This window comes from Podarcis pityusensis (assembly GCF_964106645.2).
Source record: "Podarcis pityusensis genome assembly, chromosome: 17".
Lineage (NCBI taxonomy): Eukaryota > Metazoa > Chordata > Lepidosauria > Squamata > Lacertidae > Podarcis > Podarcis pityusensis.
In genome coordinates, this window is record NC_138042.1 from 13,756,730 (window position 1) to 13,776,141 (window position 19,412).

A 19,412-nucleotide genomic window follows, 5' to 3' on the forward strand; every position below is an offset into this window, starting at 1 on the left:
AAGAAAGCATAAGGCCAAACAGGAATACTCAGAGGAGGGAAGAGGAGAGGCCGGTAAATGACCCTGGGAGATGTTAGAATAAGTAGCAACATGAATATAATGAAATCTTGCCTCTGAGCACTCACTCTCTCATAGTTACACACTTATAATAAAGTGTGATGCCTTAAGCATGGACCATAGTTACTAGATAGGGACGTGGGTGGCGCTGTGGTCTAAACCACTGAGACTCTTGGGCTTGCCAATTGGAAGGTTGGTGGTTTGAATCCCCGCGACAGAATGAGCTCCTGTTACTCTGTCCCAGCTCCTGCCAACCTAGCAGTTCGAAAGCACACCAGCACAAGTAGATAAATAGGTACCGCTGTGGCGGGAAGGTAAATGGCATTTCCGTCCACTCTGGTTTCTGTCACGGTGAACTGGGCCAGGAAGGCAGCTCAGGAAATTTGGCCTGAGAGCAGAACCACTTAGCAGCTGGCAGCCAGCCACGGTACCTCTCAGGGCCTTAGAAATGGTCATCCTGCAAATGTGAGACTCCAATGATGGCGGCTACCTAATGGGAAGTCTCTCCTGAAAGGCACTTGGCTCTCCCACGTTGGCTTCGTTTGGGCACAAGGTGAAAAAAACCCTTTCATTTCCTCAGACCTTTGCAATGCAGCTAACTTTCTGTATTCAACGGCTATTTTCTACCCCCACTGTTCAGGAGGCAGTAAGCTTCAGAAGACAGTGGTATTTGCTTTTCGAACGTCACAGAAGTCGATCATTTTGGTTTTCAAGCACCGAAAACCCAGAACTGCTTTGGTTTTTGAACGCTTTTCGGAAGTTGAACATGCCACGCAGCTTCCATATTGAGTTTTCCATAACTAAATGCTTCCAGAAGTAAATGCTTTGGTTTTTGAACGTTTTGGAAGTCGAACGGTCTTCCGGAATGGATTGCATTCGAAAGCCGAGGTACCACCAAGTCTGAGGAACCACAACTGGGCTGATGGGAATTGGAGTCCAACAAGACTGGGAGGGCCACACCCCTGGCTTGCTACCTCTCATCTCAGAAAATAAAAGCGTATCGTGGGGAGGGGGGAGGCCATGGCCCCGGATGCAAAATTCTGAGGGGACGCAACCAAGTTCCCCCATGCAGGCATTGGCTTCCGTGGGGATCCCTATCCCGCCCCAGCAAAGGTGTTAGAGCACCCCAGGCTCATGGAGGCAGGGAGGTGGGCAAGGAGTGACCTCAGCCCAGCCTGGCTCTCCTCTCTGTGGGCCTTGGGGGGATTCATCTGCCAAGGGCTGTGTTGGCCAGCCAGGATACCCCCTGAGTTAAAAGGCAGGCGGATTAGTGCAGCCCCAGTTAATAATAAGAATAAGAATAAATTTTATTTTTATCCCACCCTTCCTAGCTGAAGCCAGGCTCAGAGCGGCCAACAGCAATAAAAGTAACACAGCATTCTGAAATCAATTCATTCTAAAATCAATTCAAAATCAAATTCATGGCAACCATTGGGCTAGAGTTCTGTGAGGATTACCAAAGGAGGGGGTCAGGCTGTGCCTTGGCCAAAGGCCGGGTGGAACAGCTCTGTCTTGCAGGCCCTGCAGAAAGATGTCAAGTCCCGCAGAGCCCTAGTCTCTTGTGACAGAGTGTTCCACCAGATCGGGGCCACAGCCAAAAAAGCCCTGGCTCTGGTTGAGGCCAGCCTAACCTCCCTGTGGCTCGGGATCTCCAATATGTATTGATTTGAAGACCGTAAGGTCCTCCGTGGGACATACCAGGAGAGGCGGTCCCATAGGTACGAGGGTCCTAGGCCCTATACGGCTTTAAAGGTTAAAACCAGCACCTTAAACCTGATGCTATACTCCACCAGGAGCCAATGCAGCTGGTATAGCACCGGGTGAATGTGTTCCCACAGCGAGGACCCTGTAAGGAGTCTCGCCACGGCATTCTGCACCCGCTGGAGTTTCTGGGTCAGCTTCAAGGGCAGCCCCACGTAGTGTGAGTTATAATAATCAAGCCTGGAGGTGACTGTTGCATGGATCACAGTGCCTAGGCCAGGGCGAGATAGGTAAGAAGCCAACCACTTAGCTTGGCGGAGATGAAAAAATGCCGCCTTTGTTATAGCTGCAATCTGCGGCTCCATGGAAAGGGAGGTGTCGAAGATTACACCCAAACTCTTAATGGACGGTGCCTCACTTGGTGAGGGGGGCACTCTGGCAGCATCAGCAGCTTGCCTGCCCTGGGCACCGGCAACCCATGCTACACCACTGGGTGCACCCCCCCCCTCAAGTGCACCTCCCTGTTTATTACAACCTTTGTTGGGTCAGAAGACATAGTCGAGTACAGAGCCTTCCACAAGCCCGAAAGGTAAATGAGTTTTCTAGTGCTTTCTAGACACAATGCTATTTCTGAGATTGAAGGGCGAGAATCCTCTTGACTTCTACTGGTTAGGTTGTTTTTCCCCGGGTCTTTGTTTAAAGAGCTAATTGCTTGTGATTTTGAAATGCAACTCCATCACAGAAAAAGAAGCAAAGGCTCGGCTGTTTTCAACGGAGATAAATACACTTTGCCAAGTGGAACCTCAATCCTGAACGGCTACCAAGGAAACGCTCACAGGTAGGGCTTGAGATGAGAGCAGCAAGGACAAGACCTGGAATGTACGATGAGTCAAAATGCCGTGACTGTTTTGCTTAATTAGCTGCCTAACATTTACAGTTTGCACATCATTTTCATGGACACACAACAAACAGCAAGCCAGTCTGGCAACATACTGCCCTTGGTTTACAGTGCACTCTGCAACATGATGGATTGTTCCATGCCAAAAGTTGGAACTTGTTCATATCCTGCTTAGTTTTTCTATTATTCCATCTAAGAAAAATATACACCCAGTCCAATGTTTGTTCTTTAGTGGAAAGAGCATGCAAGAGTGATTAACCGATAAGGTGCTGAAATAACAAAGAGATTTTGAAAATGACACACTTTCCTGGACCTTACATGACAGCTTCAGAAGGCACTATGTTTCTCCACCCAACCTTTTAAAAAATATGAGCAAGTACAAATGGTTGATATCGAAGTATGTGTGCAGCTCTCGTTAAATGCCACTACTTAATTCCATTAACTAAATTACTAAAGTCCAGTGAGCGGTGTTGGCAGTATACATTTACAGCAGTTCCCAATTAAGTGATTGTGCTTCTATAAAACCCGGCAGTATGGAGGGCTGCCCGTTTGTGACAGCTCCACCTACCCTATAAGCAGTGGAAAAAAGCAAAAAGAAAGAGGGGGGAAAAATGCTTGCATCAGTTACTAAGCAAGTCCTTCATTAGAGAGATTTCATTTCACTTCCTACATCTATTATTTAAGACGGGCCATACATACCCTGCAAGAATGGAAAGGCCAATAGGCAGGAGTTTAGAAAGCAGAAAGGAAAGCTGACGGCATAGTTTGATTCAGAGGGCATTCGTAAATACAACACAGAAGAGGCACATCTTCAGTTTCCATCCAGAGCAAAAACATCTGAACTGATCCTGCAATGCCAAGTTGACAGCAGCGCTCCAAGCGCTAAGAGAAACAATACAGTGGTACCTTGGGTTACATACGCTTCAGGTTACAGACTCCGCTAACTGAGAAATAGTGCTTCAGGTTAAGAACTTTGCTTCAGGATGAGAAAAGAAATTGTGCTCCGGCGGTGTGGCAGCAGCAGGAGGCCCCATTAGCTAAAGTGGTGCTTCAGGTTAAGAACAGTTTCAGGTTAAGTACGGACCTCCGGAATGAATTAAGTACTTAACCCGAGGTACCACTGTATCTTCAGCTTTAAGAGTAACTAGGTATATCTACACAGGCGCAACAGGGGATTGTGAATACCCAGCAACTCCTCTTAATTATTACTATCGTTGTGGTTATTTGTTAATTTATATTCTACTTATTGTGCCAAAACTTTGTGGCCGAAGGAGTAATAATCATGGATACGGATCAATACTGAAAAGCTCTTTCATATTCCAAGGAAGAGTGTTGTTGCTTTTTAATTTGCATACCCAAGTTCTACAGTATGCAAAGAACTCATACTTTCCTTCATGCCAGCTGCTGACAAACACACTCATCCTTTGTTTTCCGTTTTGACCAAGCCATCTATCTGTCATAAGATGGAGATGTGGAAGGAATTAAGTCAATTCTTCTATTCAGATCAATTAAAAAAACTAGCTTCTGCTTCTTACACATACCATACCCTCCAACATTTCTCCAATGAAAATAGGAACATCCTATTCCATTATTATTATTATTATTATTATTATTATTATTATTATTATATAAGGAAAAGCGGGACATTCCAGGATCAAACCAGAAACTGTCCCTGGGAAAAAGAGGCACTTGGAGGGTCTGAGCCACAATCTGTTAAGTTTCTTGCAGAGCAGCCCCAAATCCAGAGCCCCAAATGGCAACTGGTTTCTTTGAGGCGGTTCCCATATGGACTAGGTGAATCTTTAAACGTTTCCAGCCAGTGCCGGATTTACGTACAAGCTAAACAAGTTATAGCTTAGGCCCCAATGAAATTTAAAGGGGGGAACTGGATGTACATTTCCAAAATGTAAGATAAAGGTTAAGGGACCCCTAACCATTAGGTCCAGTCGTGGCTGACTCTGAGGTTGCGGCACTCATCTCGCTTTGCTGGCCGAGGGAGCCGGTGTACAGCTTCCGGGTCATGTGGCCAGCATGACTAAGCCGCTTCTGGCGAACCAGAGCAGCGCATGGAAACGCCGTTTACCTTCTCGCCAGAACGGTACCTATTTATCTACTTGCACTTTGATGTGCTTTCTAACTGCTAGGTTGGCAGGAGCTGGGACCGAGCAACGGGAGCTCACCCTGTTGTGGGGATTTGAACCACCGACCTTCTGATCGGCAAGTCCTAGGCTCTGTGGTTTAACCCACAGCGCCATCCGCGTCCCAAAATGTAAGATAAAAACCAATAAAAAAAACCTACATACAGCAACAGTGTTTTGTGTTGTGTAGCCTCCTATAATGTAAGTCATGGGCCCCGCCTGCTCCCTAAAATATCCCTGGTTTGCTCCTTTCTATATATAGGGTGCCTACGTTCTGCATGGACTGGTTGCAGGGCAACATGTGCAAATGGCTTGAGATACCCATGAGGTCCATAAATTACCATATAGCATATATTCCACACACAAAAACAACAACAATTTGTTGTTGACAAAGAGCCCCATTACCTTCAGTAGCTTAGGGCCTCATCAAACCTAAATCCAGCCCTGTTTCCAGCACTTTTCCCAAAAACATGGAGCTGCAAGACACTGCTACAAATCCAAGCCTATTCATACAAAAACGGCTTAGCACTCTGAGTTCCAGCAACACAGGTGCCCTCACAAGAAGCCACTTCCGCAGATACCCATCTGTAAAAGCCTGTAAAAGTCTGTCGTTGGCACCCACCACTTCAAGTCCATGTTTAGGACCATGGGCAGGCAAACTAAGGCCCTGGGGGCCTGATCCGGCCAAATCACCTTCTAAATCCGGCCCGCGGATAGTCCGGGAATCAGCATGTTTTTACATGAATACAATGTGTGCTTTTATTTAAAATGCATTTCTGGGTTATTTGTGGGGCATAGGAATTTGTTCATTGCCCCCCCCCCAAAAAATATAGTCCAACCCCCCACAAGGTCTGAGGGCAGTGGACCAGCCCCCTGCTGAAAAAGTTTGCTGATCCCTGGTAAACTATGCTCAAGGCGGCTTACAACATGACAAGGTTTACATAATTACAAACATAGCATAAGTCATAAACAATAAATAAAACACATGAAAAAGTACACAACCAAATGGAAACAATTTCCAGGTTAATTGTAAGATCTGAAACTAAAGATACAACAGTAATATCAATAACAGCAGCAGCTCTCTCAAACCCCCCATGGACAATACTCCAGCCCAAGAATCTGTTCAACAGCTTCAGCTTTTGTAGCTGGAGTCAGTCAGCACTCCACTCTTCCAGACTAGATGGGAAAGGGCCAGCAAGGCAGGGTGCAGGTCTTCCAGGGCTCACAGCCCAGATGGTCTCATTTAAAACAACACAGATAAAAATTAAAAGCAATTTAAAAGCAGCTGCAACTTTCAGGCACCTGGTCGGCCACTGTGAAACAAGGATGCTAGACTGTAAGAGCCACTGGCCTGATCCCGCAAGCTCTCCTCATGTCCTCATATACCACCTGGCCAGTGCTAGAAATTAGCCTGGCGCATTTTGCTACTGGAGCGAGCAGATCCAATTGCAACTACGTGGAGATTTGTGGACACCGGGTTGGCAACCACAGTTAAAAAACCCCTGCCTTAGTCCACAGTTACCATGTCCGCTGTGTTTCTCCTTCTTGCATGCTGGGACAAGGGAATTGTTTGATGAGCAAGTCAAGCAACGTAGTTGAGATCATAAAATCATAGATCTTTGGAAGGCACCCCAGGGATCATCTAGTCCAACCCCCTGACGAACTAACTAACTAACCAAGATTTAAGGTGCCATTGCACCTGAATAGGTCACCCCTATTTGTCACCCAGCTTATATATCTGAGTTTCTGACACTGCACCTGACTTAAAAGAACACCAGCAAGTTCAGTGCAGGTATGCACAATAGAGGTCTTACAGTGGTACCTCGGGTTACGTACGCTTCAGGTTACATATGCTTCAGGTTACAGACTCCACTAATCCAGAAATATTACCTCGGGTTAAGAACTTTGCTTCAGGATGAGAACAGAAATCGTGCAGCGGCGACGCAACGGCAGCAGAAGGCCCCATTAGCTAAAGTGGTGCTTCAGGTTAAGAACAGTTTCAGGTTAAGAACGGACCCCCGGAATGAATTAAGTACTTAACCTGAGGTACCACTGTACTTTTAAGAAGCTCCCGGTTTGTATCAGGAGCTCTTCCAGGGAAGAAATGGGAGCGTGATCAACCCAAAATCAGATAATTGGCCCCATAATTAAGTCCGCAGGTGGCACAGCAAGGAATAATAAAAATAAAAATAATTTATTATTTATACCCCGCCCATCTGGCTGGGCTTCCCCAGCCACTTTGGGCGGCTTCCAACAAAATATTAAAATACAGTAATGCATCAAACATTAAAAGCTTCCCTAAACAGGGCTGCCTTCAGAGGTCTTCTAAAAGTCTGGTAGTTGTTGTTCTCTTTGACATCTGGTGGGAGGGCGTTCCACAGGGCGGGTGCCACTACCGAGAAGGCCCCCTGCCTGGTTCTCTGTAACTTGGGTTCTCGCAATGAGGGAACTGCCAGAAGGCCCTCGGCACTGGACCTCAGTATCCGGGCAGAACGATGGGGGAGGAGATGCTCCTTCAGAACAGGCAAAGCTGCCTGGCGGGGGTCTCCTTTCTGCAAGCCCTCCTGCATCTCCCCCTCAAGAATGCACTCAGTATGTCTCTCCTGGAAAGGGGCGCAATTGCCATGTTATATATAGCCACAGAGGTAAAGGTAAAGGTAAAAGGACCCCTGACCATTAGGTCCAGTCGTGTCCGACTCTGGTTGCGGCGCTCATCTCGCTTTATTGGCCAAGAAAGCCAGCATACAGCTTCTGGGTCATGTGGCCAGCATGACTAAGCCGCTTCTGGCAAATCAGAGCAGCGCATGGAAACGTTGTTTACCTTCCCGCCAGTTTACCTATTTATCTACTTGCACTTTGACGTGCTTTTGAACTGCTAGGTTGGCAGGAGCAGGGACCGAGCAACGGGAGCTCACCCCGTCGCGGGGATTCAAACCACCAACCTTCTGATCAGCAAGTCCTAGGCTCTGTGGTATAACCCACAGCGCCACCCGCGTCCCTTATCCACAGAGGTAAGTAGAGGAAATAAAAAGCGACCTGAGTTTCAGAAGACATCTGTAGGCAGTCCTGCTCAGGGAAGTTTTTAATGTTTAGTGTTATGTTGTATTTTGATTCGTTGGAATATGCCCAGAGTGGCTGGGGGAACCCGGTCAGATGGGCAGCATATAAATATGTTGTTTTTGTTGTTGTTTTCAGGAGGCAAGCAGGACCATAAACCAATGGACCGTAATCCTGCTACTATTCTAACAGCGACTGCACACAAGCAAAGTTTAAGTGGTAACCATGGAAGTTATCACAGAAGTAGACCAAGAAGTGTTTTCTCCTCAAAGGAAATGAATGAATGGCTGGATGCACCCTTATAACAAACCTAGGCTTAGAAAAGCGTTCAGAAAAGACCATGTGAAGTTTAAGCCTTGTCTGTACACACACACGCACACTAAGACAATTTCATATTCAACTATTAATCCCATTGTTTTGTCCCTGTTTCCTAGATGCAACAATCACCATACCTAAGGAAGCCTTTTAGTGGTCCAAACTTTTCATCCACACAAACGTTCACATTTACACACAGCTATTTGCACAGCAAGGTAAAAACTGCTGGTTTTGAAAGGATGGGCAGAAGAATCCAAGTTTAAATTCAACATTATTAAAAGCAGCCAGGCTACGCGAGGGGGGGGGGGGCGGATTTTCGATTTTCCTACAGTCTCCCAACAGACTGCTTAAGTAATAAGACTGAGCAGCAGATCAATAAACTTCCAGGTCTGCATAAAATGCAGCTTCATTAGCTAATTCACGTGCCCGGCAGCCAAGAGGGAGGGAAAGAAAGTTGAATTCTTTTTCTCCCTTCAGCAAAGAGAGGGAGAGAGAGAGGGAGAAGGGGGGGGGACCCACAATGAAGCACTGATAGGCACCATCTTTCTCGCCTCCAAAATGTTGCGTTCCCTTCGACCTCCCCCCACCCCGCACCTCAAATACCTTTGATGTTTCCAGAACAAAAGCTTCCCTCTTTCCTGCTGTTCCAAAGAACGGAGGGAGAGGTGAACCAGCAAAAGGAGGAATGGGGAGGGGAAGAGAAAGAGAGAAGGGCAGAGGAAAGAGAAGCAGCAAACCCCTCCGAGCACACCCCCCCCCCCAAGGCCCGGGCCATTGCAATGTCAAGTGAAGGGGAGCCCGAAGTTCTTTGCAAAAAAAATATACAAGAGCGCGGCGCGTTGCTGCAGCTCCAGGCTTTGCAGGCAGAGACAGGACAGCGAGGCAGAGACTCGCGCAGAGGGAGCCCCTGGCAGCCCCCCCCCCCGCGCAGGAGATAAGGCACCCAAGAGAAAGGAAAGGGGGCGTCGGGGGGGAGGCAAGAGGGCGCCAGTCGGCAGGAGGAGAGAGCTGTCCTGCCTCCCCACCCCCACTCCAAGGTGGAGAGAGTTGCCACCTGCAAAATGCTACGTCTCGTACGGAGAGATCCTGGGTCCCCCTCTGTGCCAAGTTAGGGACCCTCTCTCCAGCCCAAGGGTGCGCAAAAGGCCACGCATTGAAACTCTGGGGTGCCAAGCGCAGGCAAGAGTTACAAATGCATGTGCGCGCCCCCGCGCGTCTTGTTAGGCTGCGAGAGATCGCTTGGAAGATGCAGCAACAAAAAAATCGCCCCCCTCCCCTGTCCTGCATTTTGCCTGAACAAAGGTGGCCACCCTCGATGGGGAAGGAGCGTGGGGGGGGGTTTCCCATGCTGCGTTTCCCACGACAGAGTTGCACAAACTTTCCCTTTCGAGAGGAACCAGCCCCCCCCCCGGAATTTGCATGGGGGCGAAAGCGCAACCGGCCCCCCTTTCTTGCAACCCCCCGAAACCCTCCGGGAGAGGTGGGAAGAAAGACTCACCTCGGAGTTCCTGAACCTGCTGGGAAGCAGAAGGAGGAGGGACTCCGGCGCAAGTCCGAGCGCACGCGGGCGGGGAGGCGGGCGAGGGGTCTCCCGGAGGCGGCGGAGGACGGGCCAGGGACCGGCTGCTCCGCACAAACGGAGCCCCGCGACCCCGGGAGTGCGGGGGGAGCAGAAGCCGCCGCCGCCACCTCCGCGACTCGGGACTTTGGCGCTGCAAAAACTCCTCTTGGAAGCAGCTGCAAGCGCACCGGCTGGGAGGCGAGTGCGCCTGCGCTCCGATGCCAGGCTCTCCACCCCCCCCCCGCAAAGGGAGGAGCAGCTGGAAGGAGAAATCCCCCGCCCCCGTAACGTCACGGATTCCACGGGCGAGGAGGTTCCAGTCACGTGGCCCTTCGGCCGGAGAGGGGGCTTGGCGCGGAGCAAAGGGGGAGGCAGCGGGGACGTGGTGGCGGGCGCCAAGTTGGGGATCTGGTGCCTTTGCAAGATTGGGATGGGGGCGAGGAATTGGAAGAAGGAAGGGGGGGGGGAGGCAGCCGGCCGGCGAGGAGCTGCGCCTTCTGCTGGGACGAAGAGCTCTGTGGGGCTCCGAAGCCGGCGCGCGCGCGCGCTCTTTTGCGCAAAGGTCGCCCCCCGGGAAGCGTCCTCGCCTCCTTCCCAGCTGGAAAGGATTCTTCGGAGGAAAGCGCGTGCATACAGTGTGGATGGGACCTAAGAAACGGAGGGAATCAGTGCCGGATTAGCTGTATAGTTTAGGGCCCCAATCTCTTGGGGGCCCCCAAAAAAAAATTAAAGGGGGGAAAAACTGGATGTACTTTTACAAAATAGAAGATAAAAAACAAATATATTAAGACCTACATACAGCAACAGTGTTTTGTGTTGTGTAGGCTCCTATGATGTAAGTCATGGGACCTGCCTGCTAGCCTGCTCCCTAAAATATCACTGGTTTGCTCATTTCTATATATATATAGGGTGGGTTAAACCACAGAGCCTAGGACTTGCTGATCAGAAGGCTGGAGGTTTGAATCCCGCAACGGGGTGAGCTCCCGTTGCTTGGTCCCTGCTCCTGCCAACCTAGCAGTTCGAAAGCACGTCAAAGTGCAAGTAGATTAATAGGTACCGCTCCAGCGGGAAGGTAAACGGCGTTTCCGTGAGCTGCTCTGGTTTGCCAGAAGCGGCTTAGTCATGCTGGCCACATGACCTGGAAGCTGTATGCCGGCTCCCTCGGCCAATAAAGCGAGATGAGCGCCGCAACCCCAGAGTCGGTCACGACTGGACCTAATGGTCAGGGGTCCCTTTACCTATATATATATAGGGTGCCTACGTTCTGCATGGACTGGTCGCATGGCAACATGTGCAAATGGCTTTAGATACCTATGAGGTTCATAAATTGCCATATAGCATATATTCAACACAAAAAACAACAACAATTTGTTGTTGACAAAGGACAGCTGGACATAGAAAGGGCCCCATTACCTTCAGGAGCTTAGGGCCTCGTCAAACCTCGTCCACCCTGTGTGGATGGGACCTAAGAAACATAAGAATGGGATGAGACCTAAGAAACGCTTTGCCTTGCGTGCAAAGCTTGCATCCTTTAGATGAGCACAAAGTTCCCAATAATCTGCCTTGTGGAGGCATCTCCAGTCTTTGGAGAAAATTATTTTCAGCATTCTACAACAATGCATTATATACTATTAAATACGGCATCAAAGTTTGTACAGTACACACACACTTTGAAGCAACGTACATACATGGGTGGAGCCAGGATTTAGCTGGGGGGCAGGCTTTATGTTTGGGGGGGCAGAACCAAGTTATCTGTGACTCAATTGATTAGTTAGTTAAGTGTTTTTATTTATTTACTTGATTTAGGGAGGCAGCTGCCTCCCCCTGGCTGTGATTATGCATATATACAAAAACACACTCACACTGTTTTAGCACAGGAGAAAAGGTAAAGTTGCTCATATTCCGCCGCTAAGGTAGTTTTTGTTGTTGTGTGTGTTGAACAGAAAAGGAAGCCTGTTTTTCCAAGGGGAAAACTCCCTTTGCTTTGCATCCCTTTCCTTGCTCCTGTGTCTCTGACTGGCCCTGACCTCGATAGAAGGTTGCTGCGTTTCTGTGACAACATCAACACCGTGTTCCCGTTTCCATAGGACACAACAGATGTCTGTGTTTTCCAGCTGTCTCTATAATTGATCGGTGTAAGCAATGATGCGCCCCTGGCTGCTGCTTTCCTGAAACTTTAAAAAAGCAGCACACATTTAGATCAGCGGAGATTGCCTGCCTTGCGTTTTGTTGCACCTGTGTCAAGTTTTGGTCCCCAATTCCGGTCTCTAAATATTTGCCCCTTGGCCCACTGGTAAAAGCCTCTGCCACTCAATTGCTATAAAGATTCATTTTCCTTGCATATCAAAATATCAAACCAGGCAGAGGGCCTTCTCGGTGGTGGCGCCCTCCCATTGACACAACTTTTAGAAGACATCGGAAGAAGAAGAGGAGGAGGAGTTTGGATTTGTTATCCTGCATTATCACTACCCTAAGGAGTCTCAAAGTGGCTAACATTCTCCTTTCTCTTCCTCCCCCACAACAAACACTCTGTGAGGTGAGTGAGGCTGAGAGACTTTAGAGAAGTGTGACTAGCCCAAGGTCACCCAGCAGCTGCATGTGGAGGAGCGGAGAAGCAAACCCAGTTCACCAGATTACGAGTCCACCACTCTTAACCACAAAACCACACTGGCTCTGGAAGTTTTTAATGTTTAATGTTTTATTATGTTTTTAATATTTGGTTGGGAGCCACCCAGACTGGATGGGGAAACCCAGCCAGCTGGACAGGCTATCATCATCATCCCCCCCCCCCAAAAAAGAGCACTACAACATTTTGGGCCAGAATAGACCCAGCTTCAGACCTTACCTACTGACAAAAAAATTTTCGCCCTGGGTACCACCTGACCTTGCTACGCCACTGCCTGCATTGTGGACTAGATGAGCGCCAGGGTCCCTTTGAGCTCTACAATTCTATGATTCCGTGAAGCACCACGCAAGGACTCTTTGTAATATAATAATAATAATTTATTATTTATACCCCGCCCATCTGGCTGGATCCCCCCAGCCACTCTGGGCGGCTTCCAACAAAACACTAAAATACAATAACCTATTAAACATTAAAAGCTTCCCTAAACAGGGCTGCCTTTAGATGTCTTCTAAAAGTTTGGTAGTTATTTTTCCCTTTGACATCTGGTGGGAGGGCGTTCCACAGGGCGGGTGCCACTACCAAGAAGGCCCTCTGCTTGGTTCCCTGGAACTTGGCTTCTCGCAGTGAGGGAACCGCCTGAAGGCCCTCGCTGCTAGACCTCAGTGTCCGGGCAGAACGATGGGGGTGGAGATGCTCCTTCAGGTATACTGGACCGAGGCCGTTTAGGGCTTTAAAGGTCAGCACCAACACTTTGAATTGTGCTCAGAAACGTACTTTGTAATGGTGTTCTGCAGCCCTGACAATGATCCCCTGATGTCAGGAGATTGACAGTTGGGTGTGAGGGGTAGGGGAGATAAGAATAATAGAATTGTGGAGTTGGAAGGGACCCTGGGGTTCATTTATTCCAACCCCCTGCAAGGCAGGACTATGCAGCTGCTCTATAAAGAGATCGAACCTGCAGCCTTGGCGTCCTCAGCACCATGCTGAACTATCCCCTGTCAGATCCCTTTCCACACTCCTGAGTTATATTCCCATGGGTGGAGACTCTCTTTCAGCCTAAGGGCCGCATTCCCTGTTGGAGAGCCTTCCAGGGGCCACACGCAGCTGGTTGGTCCTGCAAGCAACAGCGAACACAACAAACCTGACTTTCCCCCTTTGCACACCAGGCTTGTTTCTCCATACCAGCCCATTGCACCACCTCACGCAGGAGCAGTGAGGGTTGCAGCTCCTGGTGAGCCCCAAGAGCCACATTTGGCCACTAAGCCTGAGGTTCCAGGGTCCCAAGTTGGGCCATCAAAACAGAGGAGAGCATTGTGGGAAAGAGGTACCGTATTTTTCGCTCTATAGTACGCACCCGACCATAGGACGCACCTTGTTTTAGAGGGGGAGAACAAAGAAAAAAAATTCTCCTCCTCTCTGCTCAGCACCCCTTCTGCGAAGCGCTCCCTTTGCGCTTCGGAGGCTTCGCGTTGCTATCGCTGAAGCCAAGGAGCCTGCATTCGCTCCATAGGACGCACACACATTTCCCCTTAATTTTTGGAGGGGAAAAAGTGCTTCCTATAGAGCGAAAAATACGGGATTTTGGGAATCTACCTTACATGCAGATAGATAGTCCTTTGTGGCATCTAAATGAGAAGTGCTCCTGTGCCCTGTTTATCTAAGCGCTGCTGCTCTGAATTCCTTAGGTCTCGCAAACATAGTTACTTCAGGACCTGAGTGTGCTGGCTAAAAGTCCTGACTTTACCATTTCAATTCTACAAACTCCTTGTATACTTGCATTAGGAAGAGCGAGCAAGCGAATTCATGGACCGAGAACAAGTGGCTTACAATGGACTCAACAACTGCCTGCATGGTGAAGAGTCCTGGTCTTTCTTTTCCGATTTAGATGCACAATGTTGCTGGTTGATCAGGCAAGGTAGTTGTTCCATCGCTGACAAAGCCTCAGCTGTTAAATATTGGGCCTCTCATCTCCCTGTTCCTTTCTCTATTCTGCTGTCAGTCACTGGCGTCTTGTGACTTTCTTCTCTAGCTGTTCCTTGTTTCTCTCTTTTATTTCCTTGGCCACCAGAGGCTTCTCCCGCAAATGCCATTGTCCAACTTTTTCTACACCTGCAATAAACTAAAGAAAAACCCACACATATCTGTTTTGCCAGTTCAGAAGTCATAGCACAAATCAAGCTATTTCGATTTTATGAAATGAAATATAAGAACGTTCTAAAACAGGGGGAAAGAATGGTGTTTTTAACCCAGTGTGACCAGTTTAAGGTTAGTGGAGATTAATTTTTTATGGGATTGGCACATTTTAGTTCCTGGGGTTTTTATTATTATTATTATTAAAATGGAGGGTTCCCAAGCCCTAAGGAATGCAAAGTTTCCATCCTCATTTCAAAGTCTGAAAAACATCACCCAGGAAATTCCACTCCATTATTACATCTTTAAGCTAAGCACTTATGATGCAGTTGCAGCAAAAGCTATTTGTACAACCACTTCAAGCGGCAAGCCAATGCCCCATTACGTGTGTGGATAGCTTTTAGAAACTAAAAATATCGCAGGAAATACATTTTAAAAATTGTATTTTTAGAAACACCTCCATGCTGCAACTCTTGCTTACCCAAGTAATTATTAGCACTTACCGTGGTGTATTTAAGAAAACGCGTTAATATTTTATGCATGGGTTTTCAACTGCTGAGAAAAGGGTACGTCATCCCTCTCACAAATGTAGTCAGAGCAACAGGGAGGCTGTTCAGCTTGATGAGCGTGCTACAATTCTCTTTCTGTATATGCAAACGACAAACTCCACTCTCAATTCTAAATGCATTTTCTTGAGCATGAGCCCCGCTATGTCTAAGCAAGCTTACTTCTGAGATGAAGAACCCTAAATACCTTTGGGAGGAATAATAAAACACAGTCGGTGCCGGATTAACATATAAGATAAACAAGCTATAGCTTAGGGCCCCGCTCTCTTGGGGGCCCCCCAAAAAATTAAAGGGGAAAAATCTGGATGTACATTTCCAAAATATAAGATAAAAAACAAACAAAATAAAACCTACAAGCAGCAACAGTGTTTTGTGTTGTGTAGGCTCCTGTGATGCAAGTCATGGGCCCCGCCTGCTAGCCTGCTCCCTAAAATATCACTGGTTTGCTCATTTCTATATATAGGGTTCCTACATTCTGCTATTTATAATTATTAGTAGTTTGCGTCATATATTTGCACCTATTATTATTTCATGTTATAGCAAGTTTCTAGAGACTAGATTATGAGTCTTTGTAAATTGTGTTTCTAAAGGAACTTTTGTTCTTGCCAAATGCCAATGTGTTTGGATTATTAAGTTTGTTATGAATTAAAACATCATTTTAAGTTAAAGCTTAATAATTATTTCAGTATTAATATACTTCTTAATTGTATTTCACTATTAATATACTTCTTCTTAATTGTATTTCAGTTCAACAATTACTTTGATAAAACACATATTTTGTTATGTGCAAATGGCTTGAGATACCTATGAGGTCCATAAGTTACCATATAGCATATATCCAACACAAAAAACAGCGACAATTTGTTGTGGACAGACAGCTGGACATAGAAAGGGCCCGATTACCTTCAGTAGCTGAGGGCCTCATCAAACCGAAATCCGGCCCTGATCCCAGTAAAACTCATTGCGTTTTACTTCCAAATACATTTGCATGGGACTCCTCTGTAGTTGTGCTTAGAGGAGTGGGTGTTGTACCACACAAAGCCCACCGCTGCAGCTGCCCCCTTGAGTAAGGGCTGCCTATGTGAGTATCAGCTCAAAGGTCAGGTCTCGAGACTAATAAACAGATGAACTTAGGACATCATAAAGAGCCAAGCAAGGCAAACAAAGGACCCTCTTTCTTTCTTTTTTGACTCATTCAAAAGCTTCCAACCAGTGACAGTTCCAGTGGATACGACTGAAAAGGAAATCAATGGTAATCTTCCCTGCATAAAAGCTTCGGGGTTTGGAGACAAGCAGGATTAGATGTCCCAGAGATAGGAAGGGTGTTCAGTTTTGCTGTCCGTCGTGAGCCAAGAAATACACACAACAACAGAGGGATGTTTCACTGCAGAACACAAGCAAGCAGTATTAGGCAGGCACAAGTCTGTGATGCAACTAGACCACAGCACTGCCTGCTTCAACTGGCTCCCAGAGATCAATAGTCTTTTAACAGTTCTGGGATTGGATATAGACCCTTCGGCAGGCAGGCGGGCATTCTGCCGCTGAACAATGGGCCTGGCCTGAGCTGCAGCCTCTGTAATACAGAGGAGTTCCTGACATGATGAGTAATCTAGGGTCTGCGTATCAATCCTAAATACAGCGTTCGAAATTATAAGTCAACTCACACAACCCCTCTATAGCATGTTCAGAATCTACATACCCTCCAACATTTCTCTGATTAAAATAAAGGTACAGGGACCCCTGACCATTAGATCCAGTCGTGACCGACTCTGGGGTTGTGGCGCTCATCTCGCTTTATTGGCCAAGGGAGCCGGTGTACAACCTCCAGATCATGTGGCCAGCATGACTAAGCCGCTTCTGGCGAACCAGAGCAGTGCATGGAAACGCTGTTTACCTTCCCGCAAGAGCGGTACCTATTTATCTACTTGCACTTTGACGGGCTTTTGAACTGCTAGGTTGGCAGGAGCAGGGACCCAGCAACGGGAGCTCACTCCGTCGCGGGGATTTGAACTGCCGACCTTCTGATCGGCAAGTCCTAGGCTCTGTGGTTTAACCCACAGCGCTACCCGCGTCCCTCTGATTAAAATAGGGACATCTTATATAATAATAAAATAATAATAATACAGTCATACCTCTTGTTACGTTTGCTTCAGGTTAAATCTTTTCAGGTTGCGTCCCATGGCGACCTGGAAGTACTGGAAAGGGTTACTTCTGGGTTTCGCTGCTCTCGCATGTGCGGATGCTCAAAATGATGTCACACACATGTGCAGAAACGGTGAATCATGACCCAGAACGGATCCCGTTCACAACCAGAGGTACCACTGTACAGACATACCTTGGAATCGTAACCCGCAGAACCCGCGTCAGACATTCAGGTTCCAAAGAAAGTTAGCAAACTGGAACACTCACTTCTGAGTTTGCGGCGTTTGGGAGCCAAAACATTTGAGTCATAAGACGTTTGACTTCCGAGGTACGACTGTATTTAAAATTATGCCCCAGCCACTCTAGGAGGCTTCCAACATATACCAGTATATAAAAACATAATAAAATATGAAACACTAAAATGCTTCCTTATACAGAGCTGCCTTCAGATATGATCTTCTAAACGTCTCCTAAAGGTTGTCTAGTTACATATCTCCTTGGCTCGGGGGTTGCATAACTCCATACCTTCCAACATTTCTCCAATGAAAATAGAGACATCCTAAGGAAAAGCAGGAGTTGCCAGGATCAAATCAGAAACCAGGAAAGTTTCTGTACATCTGGGACTGTCCCTGGAAAATAGGGACACTTGGAGGGTCTGAAAGGCATAGACAAACTCCGGCCCTCCAGATGTTTGGGACTACAATTCTCATCATCCCTGACCACTGGTCCTGTTAGCAAGGGATGGTGGGAATTGTAGTCCCAAACACCTGGAGGGCCGGAATTTGCCTATGCCTGATCTAGACTATGTGGAGCCCTCCAGAGTTTGATATGAGCTGGACTGTGATCTGGGAAGCCAGATCATATGCAGTCATGAAGCTCACTGGGTAAGCTTGAGCCAGTCACAGCCTCTTGGTCTAACCTACCTCACAAGTTTGTTGTGAACCATGTACATCACCTTTAGTTCCTTGGCAGAAAATGTGATATAGAAATGTAAGAAATAGTTAATGATAAAATTGGGCGGTCTCAAGTCTGCTAAAACCGAGTTAACTGGAAATAAAAGTCAAGTTGAGAGTGACATGTTCTGGGTTCTGCATTGGCCCATTATAAATATGGATTGAGTAGGCTATATTTAGGGACGTGGGTGGCGCTGTGGTCTAAACCACTGAGCCTCTTGGGCTTGCCAGTCAGAAGGTCGGCAGTTCAAATCCCTTCACAGGGTGAACTCCTGTTGTTCAGTCCCAGCTCCTGCCAATGTAGAAGTTCGAAAGCACGTCAAAGTGCAAGTAGATAAGCAGGTAGGTAAACAGCGTTTCTGTGCGCTGCTCTGGTTCACCAGAAGCGGCTTAGTCCTGCTGGCCACATGACCCGGAAAAACTGTTGGCGGACAAACGTCGGCTCCTTTGGCCAGTAAAGCGAAGATAAGCGCCGCAACCCCAGAGTCGTCCACGACTGGACCTAATGGTCAGGGGTCTCTTTACCTTTTAAGGCTATATTTGGTTAAGCAAACTGGTCCTAGCTAAGCCATTAGGGAGGAAGACTCAACAGTAGCATCTCCCACTTTGTTCCTTCCTAGTCCAATCTCTCACCCTCCCTTCCCATGGATTTGTTGACAGAAAGGACAGTCTCTTTGCTCTAGCAGGTGGGTGGGCAGCAGGGGCTGCCAGGACCAGAAGATTGAGGGGAAACAATGGGAAAAGCTGTTAGCAGCAGCTTTTCCTTTCACAGCTGCATCTCTCCTAAATAAACAAGTGGTGAGAGCCAGAATTAAGTGCTAGGAACAAAAATAGTGTTGTGAATTTGCTGTCTGGCTACTGAGAATGGGTTTTGCCTGATTTGCAAAAGATGATTGGTGCAAATGACTCTTAATGTTCTTACATGGCTGTGGATGGTTCCCAAAAAGGAAGGTTCTTGGGAAATTATGTGTGTGAAAGAAACAGGAGTTTGGGGTTTGAAAGAGAGAGAAAGAGAGGTGGGAAATGGCCAACTGAAGCCCTTTAGAGCACAGGTTCTGCCTCTAGGAATATGATCCACAGCCTTGTAGGAGCAACTTCCTTACCTCTGTTGATGCTTTCATACCAGTAAGCGGTTATTCTGATTGGTTCAAAATTGGGAAAGGAGTACGACAAGGCTGTATATTGTCTCCCTGCTTATTTAACTTATATGCAGAATTCATGTGAAAGGAGGGGCTGGATGAATCCCTAGCCGGAATTAAGATTGCCGG

General features: G+C 47.5%; 1 protein-coding gene across 1 annotated transcript in view; it reads right to left on the reverse strand.

Moving 5' to 3' along the window:
• KANK1 (KN motif and ankyrin repeat domains 1) overlaps positions 1–9,885 on the reverse strand; it is a 118,545-nt gene extending 108,660 nt beyond the window's left edge. Inside the window, exon 1 of the mRNA XM_080987711.1 lies at positions 9,665–9,885. The gene's annotated coding sequence lies outside the window, so the exon portion shown is untranslated. The remainder of the gene's footprint in view (positions 1–9,664) is intronic.
• Positions 9,886–19,412: the final 9,527 nt, after the last annotated feature.